The sequence below is a fragment of the Trachurus japonicus genome, chromosome 10, assembly GCF_045865225.1.
Source record: "Trachurus japonicus isolate A0001 chromosome 10, Traja_1.0".
NCBI lineage: Eukaryota > Metazoa > Chordata > Actinopteri > Carangiformes > Carangidae > Trachurus > Trachurus japonicus.
In genome coordinates, this window is record NC_140916.1 from 5,796,318 (window position 1) to 5,808,682 (window position 12,365).

A 12,365-nucleotide genomic window follows, 5' to 3' on the forward strand; every position below is an offset into this window, starting at 1 on the left:
GAGTTGAGTTAAAGTTCAGAGTCTTGAACTGGCAGAGCAGAGCATGGGGGTGTCATGTGTTTTAATTTTTCTATCCAGCACTAAAGTGTAGAGCATGGTCGAATACCAAAACAGAGGTGACTGTATGACTGTAATCAGTGTTTGACTAATCTAGTAATCTTTTGTCCCAGGTGTAAGCAAGGATCAAAGAGCAGTTACCCTGGAACTGACTGCTACGTAGCTGGCCCGAGCGTTTGTTATGACTATCTTTGTGTTGAGTGAATAATGGATTTTACTTGCGTCAAACCCATGAGTTTCAAACCTCATGGTAACAGAGACGAAACAGTCACAGGAGTGGATCAGAGTTGTATAGCAAAATTCAAAACACTTAGCTGTGTGTCGGTTCATCCTAGGATGCAGCAGAGGAAGGCGTGGCCAATCTTGACCGCAAAGACCAAACCAAAATGAGACAGTCCTGTCAACAGAGGATTTCCGATTTAACGTTGACCACTGTTTTATTTGCGGAGTCCACCATATTCTGGTTTTGAAAATGAGTCCGTAGTGATTCATCATCACTGGTGTGGAATAAATCTTGGGACATGTTGGGGCATCATGAGGGATCCAACAGGTGGAGGATCCTTCTCTCAGTTGAGATCACAGAAAGATTGTGGTTGTAATAAAAATGTAAATAAAGTACCCAGAAATCACAGAACTTCTCTCAGTATGAAAGCGAACCACAATCTTTCCCTTGACTTTAACCATGTGCTGTGAGTGAGCGCCAAACAGACATCAACAGCAAGAAGTAAATTTAATTAGGTTGTAGTCACTAACAACGGGATATTATATTGTGTGTGGGATATCTGAGGGAAAACACATGGTCAGTATCACCATATTTGCAGCTTACATGGTAATTTAAGTAGAACTGTGTTTGCTGTTGCAAATTAGCTTTAGTACAGTATGTAAATGTAATTTCTAGGAAACAGGGCTGACCAGTGGTTGACTTAGGTCTTAAAGGGATAGTTCACCCAAAATTCATATTTCACTCATTATCTACTCACCCTCATGTCAACTAAGAGCTGTGAGAATTTTCAGAGTCCTTCGTGGCTTCTCTGAGTTACAGGGGGTCTCGGCGTAGCAGTGCATGTCCATATAACGGTTGCAAATGGATACCAACTGTCTTCGTAACAAAAAGACACACCAAAAAACATCCAAATACCTCCATGCTGCTCGTATGTAATGTCCATCTTCTTCCTGGTTCGTCAAATTTGGACGAACCAGGGTCTGTCCTCTTCCCAGTTCGTCCAAATTTGACGAACCGGGAAGAGGAGCTTCGAGAAGCTTCCGCTACAAAACAAGCTTGAAATATAGACTTATTTAATTTTTTTCGGGACAATTTCGCATTTCGGGGCTTCAATACAAGAAGGACATTACACACGAGCAGCATGGAGGTATTTGGATGTTTTTTGGTGTGTCTTTTTTGTTACGAAGACAGTTGGTATCCATTTGCAACCGTTATATGAACAAGCACTGCTATGTCGAGACCCCCTGTAACTGAGAGAAGCCACGGATAACTCTGAAACTTCTCCCAGCCCTTAGTCGACATGAGGGTGAGTAGATAATGAGTGAAATTTCAATTTTGGGTGAACTATCCCTTTAACTTTCCCTCTACAACACTTCACATCCACAACATGGGTTTGTGTTTGTGCAGATGCATGCTACTGTATCTAAGGGGTCATAGCACTTTGCCATCAGCGGAGAAGGATGTTTTTAAGGCGGTTGCTTGGCAACTATCACGGTGGAGATGGCCAATCACAGGCACAGACAGGAGTTCTATTGTGAGCGGTGTGGTGTGGCGTTAAGGAGGCTGATCTCTGAGAAAAATAAGGATGATATCAGACAAGAGATGTTCATCTTACTACGGAACAGGGTCTTTGTGTGGGTGTTTACAAGTGGGACAGATAGGGGAAAGTGAGAAAGTCTCTGTTGATTGTGTGTTTCAGTTTGAGTATGAACGCCAGAGGTATTGCATGTGTGTGCGATTGTGTGCAAAGATTAGCCTTGTGCAGCAGGCAGCATCATCATATCATTCATGAGTTTCCTGTTGTGTTTTGAGTTAGCAGTACAAAGGAGGCTTTCATACAGATAAGAGGTAAACAAACAAACACACAGAGGAGAACACCTCCCTCCGCCCTGCTGAGAATAGTATGACCTGCCAGTAACTAACCACACACTAATTGCACCCATGTGTGATTGTTGAATTTTTCATTCCAGACCCATGTGCTGCCATATTCATAAGCATTCGTATGCTGCTGTAACAGCTTCCACTTTCCTAGGGGGGGGAAGGCTTCCTACAATATTTTGGTATCTGGTTGCTGGGATTTATCCTCATTCAGGCACAAGAGCATAACTAAGGCCGAGCACTGATGCTGGGCGATAAGAGCTGGCTAGCAGTCGGCATTCCTAGTCGGCCAGATAGAACTGAATGGGATTGAGATCAGGTCTCCGTGCAGGGCAGTCATATTCTTTCATAACAAAACTTTAAAAAAAGAAAAAGAAAAAGATATCACAAAGCCATGAATCACAGTTCAAAAGTGTGTGGACAGGCAGGTGCGATAGTAAAACCCTGAAAACTGAAATCATTCATTCATTTAGTTATGTCCTATGCATCCCCTCTATGCTCTTCTATCCACACTTAGGTGTTTGTGTTGCACCAAAGCACAGCAGCACTTATTATCTAAACTGCAGTAGTCAGTGGAAAACAAAAAGTGTTTGTTTATCACAGTATTTTTTTTTAAACATAATTTCCATCCTGATCACAGTTTCACATTTTACCGTGTCACAGACATTTCCTTATTTTAGGGTGTGAGTTCCTCCAAAACACATTTTGAAAGGTATTTAATAAAACGAAGGAAGCAAGTAGTTGAACTTAATAAAAAGCTATTCATGAGGGTGAGAAAGTGAGGATGCAGCCAACACATTGGGCTGCAGGGTTGCACCTTTTAATAAAGGAATGAATAGCAGAAAGGTTGTGTGTCCGCCGTAACCTTTACAGAACTGGCTTCATTTACTGGTAGTAAGGACTTGTGGTTCCACATGTCTGACAAAAAAAAAAAAAAGGTTTAGATGGCTCCAGATATTACCCGAAGCCTTCACCCAAGGAGCCCACACACACACACACACACGGAAACACACAGCGAACAAGTTCTCCTCCACAGTTTGGTAAATCTCTAATGAAGCAAGAGCAACAGTTCAGTGAATTTCAAACACAATTATGATTTTCTGGTCTGTATTTGTTTATCTATTTTCATTTCATTTCATTTTTTGTTTTTGTCTTGTAGAACAGCAATGGGAGAGCCTGGACCTCCGGATGGGAGACCAAACAGGGAAGTCTGTTATCAACAGCCAATCAGATATCAGTATTTTTATTTCCAAACCCAAGTAAGTTCAAATACAAAAACAAAATGTAATGATTTACCCTAAATAAGAAGTCAAAAAAAAATATATAAATCCCATAATGATGCTCAGAAAACAGCTGTAGCCATCAGCTGATCAAATATGTGTTTTAAGGTCATGCAGACAGGCAAAACTGGAGAAGAGCAGATTTACAATAATAATAATAATACATTTTAATTGTAACGCACTTTTACAGATGCTCAAAGACGCTTAGCTACACAAAAACAGCAAAATTAAAATACAGAAACAATGTACAATATCAAAACGAAGATTTTATATATCAGAAAGAGATGTATACATTATTAAAAATGTGTTACTCTCTATAAAGTCAGTGTAAAACAAGGTATCAACCAAAGTTCTCACAATTAGTTTTTCAGCTAAATCCAAAGGTACTGAATCATTTAAGACAAGGAAAATTTAATTCACTCTGTCTTGAAAAATGTCCTTCTTATTGAGTGTTTAATGCATTTAAAGTATTTCTCCATCGTTTTAGCCATTCCAACCATTGTGTGGTACTTTGATTGTTTCATTCAGATGTTACATTCATTTATATGAACTAACTCATAATTAATCCAAATAAAGGCGGCCGGCCGAGTGGTCCTTCAGTCATCCAGACGGAATGAAAAATCAATTTGAACAATCTTTACTAGTTTGAACCCAAGGTACAACGCATGGCGAGGCATTAACGGTGGGGCAGCTCATTGGTTCTAAATTGGCCCATAAAAACAAAGAAAGATGTAAAAGAAACCTGAGTAATAAAAGGAGCATGCTGAAATACATACAGGCTGATGGACCCTGTAAATCAAGTGATTGGGCCTTTGCAGAAATGGTCAACAATCTAAAAATTAATGGCTCTCTGCATGTGCTCATGTGTGTGACTTCATCTACATCCACATACTTTCATGTGTGACCTTGCGACTGTGCGTGTGTAGCGTAATAGGCAGTAAGTCATACTTGTAGTAGTAATTCTGAAGAATTCCTGACGTGGACTTGAGGCGGTGCTCACAGCCAATAAATACAGCCTGTTAAGCCGGGCTGATAACTTTAATCCAGGACACTGATTTACAGGTGGACAAACACAAAGTAGCTCTTGGCCTTGCAGTGGGAATGTGAATTTGGTGTTAGTGTGGAAAAAAGACAGAGCTAAAGATAAAAAGGAAATTTACTGCTTAACAAACAGTCTATTACTCCTGATATGTTTGTCAGAGGAAGGAGGTTGGTGGGTGAAGTAATTACAGTCATGCAGTGCTGAATGTACTTTGCTGAATTAACTGAAAACATTTGAGAAATGTCTCGGCCTGCGGGTCTTTGTTTTGTTAAAAATGCAAGAAAACGTTATAAATCCTCAGCTTGTTACCGGAGATTTACTGCACAAGGATATATGAACATCTGGTTTTGACCTGTATATGATTCTTAGGGTGACAGTGATAAGTGTGGCCTGCACTGTCAACTTTTTAAAGATTTAATCTTACTCTTGTAAGTTAGTGTAGTAACTCCAAGTACACTGTTGCCTATAAAGTTGGAATTAAATATTTTTTTTGACAATATGATTTATTCTTGATAGATAAAGTATACTGTATACATCCAAAGTTATTCCGACTTTATGGGCAACCATGGTCTTAAGGAATGTAAATAATTTCCCTCGGACTAAGGAGGGATCATATGAAATTAATAAGCAGCACCGAACCGATTCTGATACAAATCTGCATTCAAAAGATTTTCATTTGCCAAAACACACAAAACAAAGCAAAGCAAAGAGATTCTTCACTGTTAAGTTCAGTAATCAGACATACATGCTGGCATTGGCAATGTTAGCATTTGGATCCGACCAAGAATTCAGAGCAAACTTATTTTTTTCTTGTGTTCAGACAAAGAGTAGAGAGTGTTACCTGCTTGACAGTTTCGACTGTGACTCCAGTCTTCCTCAGAAGCGTCATCCGACGTGCTGGGAACGAGTCATTTATCAGCTGGCCGGCTCGGCAGACCTGTCAGAGTAACACTGTCTACTCTATGTCTGAACACAAACAAGAAGACAAAATGAATATAACTAATCTCAAACTTCAGAGACAATTGTTTTGTTTTGTTTTTTTTTGTTTGTTTTTTTAAAGTATATTTTTTTGGCTTTTCATGCCTTTATTTGATAGGACAGTTGAGAGTGTGACAGGAAATGGGAGGCAGAGATGGGGGGAATGACATGCAGGATAGGGCCGTCCGACGCGGGACTCGAACCGGGGCCGCCTGCAGCGAGGACTATAGCCTCAACACATGGGGCGGGTGGGGCAGCAAATGGCCACAAGCTGGACTTTGAAGCAAGGTGGATGCTTTGAGGACTACTGTAGGCCTAAGTGGTATGCACAGGTGAGTTTTGATGATATAATGTCCACTGGTTCAGTTTATATCAATTTTTAAACTATGAATTCGGTTGATTTTGACACCATCTCTTTTTTGTTTTTTTGTAATCTTTTCCGTTTTAAAGGTGGAGCTCCTCAGGTGAAACACTCAGGGCTCAAGTTTAGGGACAGGACTGAGTTCTGGTATTAAAGCAAGAACAGAAAGTAGAAATGAGGTGCTTTTGGCCCGTGTGCCCACTGTCACCTCTGGAGTCAGAATGATGACATATTGCATCCACCTATCATAAAACATGTTTTTAATAAATAAACGGAAGGAAACTGCCCATTCGGGGCAATAAAGTCTCAGAGTGCTGCCGTTTTTGAAGTGCACTGAAAGAGAGAAGCAGAGAAAAGACCAAAGTGGCAAAGACAAAAATTGGAGAATAAGACTGAAGGAGTGAGGAAAGGTGGGAGAGGAGGAAAAATAAATTGACAGATGGAATGGAAAGCAGATGGCAGAGGAGAGACGGCTATAAATAAACAGAAAGTGTATCGTGCTGAGCAGCATAAAAAAATCAAAAAAGTCTTACTAAACATTACGGTTTAAAGATTAGGAAAGTAAATCACATCTTGCATCTGACACAACTCCAACAATTTTTTAAAGGCTGCAGTTTTTTACCCCTTAAGTAACAACAAAACAATCAACAATATTTGGATGTACAGTATATCATCGCCTGCAAAATGTACAGCTGGAGGTTGTAACAAAGTTCAACACCTTTAACAGTGCAGAGGGAGGGAGAGAAAGTGTGATGTATATGAACTGAGCGTGAAAGTTTGGGGGGTTCAAGAACATGAGCTCATGACTGCAGCATTAGTGTAACATTAGTGTTAAGTGCTCGTAAAAATCCTCTTTGCTCTGCATTACCTCAGAGTGTTAGGGAGGGAGAAATTAGGTTAATAATATAGCTCTTATGAAAACTTTTAAGCGAAAAATGTTAGGACGGAGTGGAGGATGTGCCTCGCATATGCCAGCACACAGACTATTTACAGCAGCACTAAAAATACTAAATATAACCAGCTGCAGTGCCAATGGCACAACTGGCATGCAAATACAGTCTCTGTGTTCTGTTCTGTGTTTTGCAGCCTCCAAATGATCATAAACACTGTATGGCAAAAATCTGTCCTGTGAGTTTAATATTGAATGTGCATTCAGAAGCTTTCCTCACCATGCTGGCTACTTACATACAGTATGATAAGGAGGACTTTCAGAAAATGATGGTTCACCTTTTGAAATGTACAAACTCCAAACTGTTCTCAAAAGCCATAACAACAGGCAGCACAGACTGTTTTTATTTATTTCCTCGGCTGAATCCCAGACCCAGGCAGTTATATCAAACTTATTCACTTAGATGGTTTCACTTTTTAAGTGAGACCCGAGAACAAAACACATTCATAGTCAGAACAAATAAACAAAATTAGTGAAAATAACCAAATAAATCATATACAAATCTCATAATTAAACGTAATAAATAAAATGCCATGAGAAATGAAGCAATTTCTCCTGAGGGCACTGTGGAGTTCACATGTTCTCCCTATGACGCTTTTATTTTTTTCAGTTTGCTCTGGTTTCTGCCCCCTAATTGTAGACTATGAATGGCTGCACCAAATGATGTGGGTCCATCTTGATGTTAACAAACTTGTGTTGTGTCGCCAAACACTGGCTAGATTTTTAGGTAATGTATGATAAAGGCAAATTTCAAATGTGGTGGTGCAGAAATTAATTAAAATGTCAATAGATTATGAGAAATATATCAGTATCAACCTGACAAATAATATAAACATGTTTATTTTGCAAACAATGAGACCCACCACCAAAAGAGCCAAGATCAACACAGATAACATCTCGTTGTGTCATTGCCATTGGGGAATCCCATGCACTTCTATTACACCTTACTTTCATCCTTAAACTGATGTCATCACTGGGCAAGTTGAGGCCGTCGCTGACCCCGAATCAGTCCAGTCTCAGCTTTGGTTACACTAAGCCACACTAGGTTTAGGCAATGTCCTGTTGAATTCTGTTCTGTACCATTCTGTGCTTTTACAGCTGGCTCCATTACATTACACTTTTTATTTTCCCAGTCTGAGGGTTAAATATCTCCCGTTAGCTTAACAGGCCCCCATGGTCGCTTGGACTGATGTGTATATATGTGTGTGTGTGTGTGTATGTGTGTGTGTGTGTGGCAATGTGCGTGTGTTTAGGTCCAGCAGGGGGTCAGGCTACCTGGCATCCAGATGTGGAACATGAAGTTCTGCTTAAAACACAGCTATTGTTTCCTACAAACTGTACAACTTTTGTGAAGCAGACATTTCCTCCAACAGTGCCGATATCCCACATGACAGTGTGGTAGGCATTAATGCAGCTGAAACCGCTCCGGTTTTAGTAGAAGACAGTTCATTAGTAGGAGCAGGAGAGACACTTCAAGGGAGTTGTGCAAGCATTAGTAGCAGCTGGACCGCAACCAGCAGTAGAAGAACACCAGTAGTAAATAGTGGTGACAGTAGTAGTAATGGAGAAAGACCAAATTCTACATTTCAAGTTTCAGCTAAACCAATTTAAAAACAATCAAAAATTAGGTAGAGGTTGCCCGACTAGTTCAGTTTTAGTTTTTTGTATTGAACTGTATGATGGTTATTCCATGTAGACCTTATGTTAGACTTCTACACATTCAAAAACCAATCAATTTTAATCATCTTTATGATTAAGTATTGGACTTACGCACTCTTGGAAATATGAGAATAGCAAAGAAATAATGCTGACCCCCAGTGCAGTGTAGTACTCAAATTTGCCACTTTGTACATTGACCTAAATGTCGTTTTTTATGTAATGTATGTACAATGCTCACTAAATCAAAAATTATATAGACTAGTAATGCTAAAGGAATTGTTGAACTCCATTCAGTCAGGACCTAATACATGTACACTATGTATAACGTATAAGCCCACTTCAAATTCAGTTGTTTGTTGTATAAGATATACCGGTAAGTTAATTCAAATCAATTAAACAGATGAGGCTGAAGACATGTACGGTATATTAATCATAAATGTTTGTGTTAAAGATGTAATTGGACAAAACAATATAACGGCAAGTAGATTAAAGAAAACAAATGGACTAACATTTTGAAAACTGGTCAGTTTTGACAGCACCACAACAGGAAATTCAACATCATGGAGCTGCCAAGGTGAAAAGAAATTCCCACTTGAATTGTGTTTTCAGGGAAAGTTCAACAACAACTCATATATAACACAGCAGACAAGTCTTCAAGTTGGACCCTGAGTCATTTCTCTGGTTGTGCTTTTGAGGTTAAGGCTCTGATGCCACGTTAATGGGTTAGTGGGATTGATGGGCTCCACTTATAAACTTATGAGGATCTCATGCCCTTTTAAATCCATTTTCCCACTTTTCCTGTTGCTGTCCCGAGTTTGTTGTCTCACTAGCACGGAAATGATAATGCAAAAAAATCCCTGAAGAGTGAATGGCAAAAACATATTTTGAGAAATGGGAAGTGAATCCAAACGATGCCAAGAGTCTCTGTCTGTCTCTCTCACTCACTCACTCCAGCTCTCGCTCTCTCTCTCTCTCTCTTTTTCTTTCTCTCTGCAGCCGTTTTCCATTATCAGTGCCCAAACCAGCTTGTTAAAAAGAGTGAAACTCAAACCACAGTTTTGAAAATTACAGAATTCCTTCATAAATGCCCAACCCTCCCCGCGGCTACGCTGGGTTCAGGCTTGAGGTGAGACCGCCATACTCAACATACACACACACACACACTCACACACTCTCATGCACACACACAAACTCCTGTCTTACCAATGGGACGTGGACTGTCAGACTAAACCAACTAAAAGTGGGCCACTATTTCTAGTAATTTCAAAAAAAAGAAGAAGAATAGAGTTGTCTTTTATTATTGTACAAGTGCACAACTGATTTTAATAGTTTCTTTAAAAAAAAAGTCAAGAGGGAGTTGGGGAGTTGCAGCCGATGTCTACTTACAGTATAAAACATGGGATTTCAATAGCCTAGAGTGGAGTTGATTGGCACAGATTTAGACATTTATGTAGCTCATAATGTCTTTCAAAGTTTAATTTGGATTTGTTTTGACCCATCCAGGTAAGGAAAACTGGCAGGGTTTAAATGAGATGCTGCGCTGGCAGCTTATGGATGCAAACTAACTCAGCACGCTCCCTGCTGCAGTTGGAGCTTCTCTCTGGGCGCTTTTCAGTCTTCACTTTATGTGGAAGTGAAGTGCCAAACTCACATCCTGAGAACCTCCAACAAGATTTTAACAAGTTGAGCTCTATCATCACGGACACTTTGGGGCCATTTCTTTGAGCCTTCCTTCAAATCTTTCATCCCTGTGTTGGACTTCAAAATTCATCAAGGATTGAGCCCACAGCGTTAAAACTTTAGCACTCAAGTCTTCTAACAAACTGGTCCATTTATTCAGACACTATACTACTACTACTACTACTACTAACATCCAACTGTCCACTATCTTTCAAGACACTGAGCTTGTTTAAAAAAAAAAAGAACCTGACAAATAGCCCATGACACTTGAACTTGCAGGAAAGCCGTTGGAACTTGGACTTAAAAACATAGTGAGAATCACAATGATGAAAGTTTTGACCTCAAAACGTCTCAGCAGTCTTCTGACTCATTTGGTCAGGACAAAATGTGCAGTGTTACTGGGACATTTTGTCTCCATCCTTTTCGTGTGAGACTTCAAACTGCACTAGGTTAACTGAGGCTTGAACCCACAACCTCAAAATTCAAAAACAGCCAGAGTTCAAAAGTCAAAGATGCATAAAAATTAAACCTCAGACCTTCCAACCAGTCCTATAACAAGTTGGGCTGTTTAGTTAATGACTGTCTAGTCTTTTTTCCTAGAGCTTTTGATGCTTTTCTTTGGGTGCTGTTCATTGGAAACATGGGACCACCTTTGGCTGGTCATCATGGCCAAGTGCAGCTCGACCATTCAGACAATTTTAGGTTGCAGCTTTGACACTTTGCACTTTCAAGTCCCGTACTTAGAGGAAGAAGTCACAGTTACAAGAACCAGAACATATCCGGCTGGTGACATTGCTCAGGGACTTAAGGACAATTTTGCACCCTTTGGATTGACGGTTTAATCCCCATGAGGGATCATTTAATGATCCTTCATAGGGATTAAAGGTGCATTAAATGTTGAACTCCAGTGTCCAAAGGAAACAGTGAAGATCTCCAAGGTTTAGAGCTCAAATGTCTCCTTTCAAATAACAGAGGGAGTAAGAGGACTACTTTGGGTTTTGGAGGTCTTGGGTTTGATACACAGACCCTGCCGTGAATTTTGAAGTCCAAGATCCAAAGGAAATATTCAAAAACTGTAGGAAATTGACAGACAGAATTGTTTTGTGCTACTATGAAGTGGTTTGTTAGAGAACTGCCCTGGAACATTTGAGGCCACATTCACTGTGCCTTTTTAAAAAAAAAAAAAAAAATTGTGTTTCAAGCGATTCATTTAAATGAAAGGGAATTATCATTATCCCAAGTCTTATTTGATATTACATTTTAATAATAATGTTGTTGTTCCACTGCCTTCTTCCTTTTAATACAGTGCAAAGCTTGTCTTTGTGTTGCCATAATATGCACACATTTACACAATATGCCTACACAAACGCTCAAGACACCAATAAATGGACACAGAAAAACCTTAGTGCACACCAAAAGCCTCGAGGCTACAATGACCTCTTTCCTTCCCCTCTTTTACTTCAACCAGCGCCTTTTCCTACAGCAGCTGGGGTTGCCTCATAATGTAACAACTGGTCCATCGTCCTTAGAAACAGCAACAGTCAGTCAGTTATTTGACCTCTCCAAGGCAGCAAAGTAAAAAAAAAGAAACATTTCTAGTTTTAAACATTTTGTTTAGTTTTCGAGTGTCAAACGCTCTATTCAGCCTTGACGACTGGAAAAAGTTTCCTGGGTTGCTGCCGTAAAGACACGACCCAGAGTCATTTTAGACAGGTTTATTTCACTAATCCTTGTGTGAAAAATTATTATCAGGTCTAAAATCTGTTTTTGCGAACGGCACACCTGGGTACTCTGTAGATTGCCTTTTTCCAAATCTTTGAATTGGCAGGGAAATTGGGGCAGGTATGGTGATGCTGAATAAATTACTTTTTCCTGTTACTCTGCAGCTGCTTTTTTAATTTCCCTTGTGTGTATGCATGTGTGCCCTTCTATCACCAGATCTTCTCCAACCTGGCTAATAAATTGTAATTATTCTCAGCTGCTCCTTTGTGTAAAAGTGTTAAATTGCTTAAATCTAACAACATTTACCCTCAGTCAACTTTGATACGATAACAAGAAATTGGCAGCAGCGGACAGCCAGTCTCTCCTCACTGAAGTTTTTGTAGTTGATACAGAGACAAAGCATTTGATACTGGATGAAGGAGTAAGAATGGAATAACACCAAACCACAAGTGTTTCACACATACATGCCGCTCAGCTTCACTCTCCATGAGTAATTCTATGTTTTGCTTCGGAGGGAAATTGGTGCACTTTGGCCA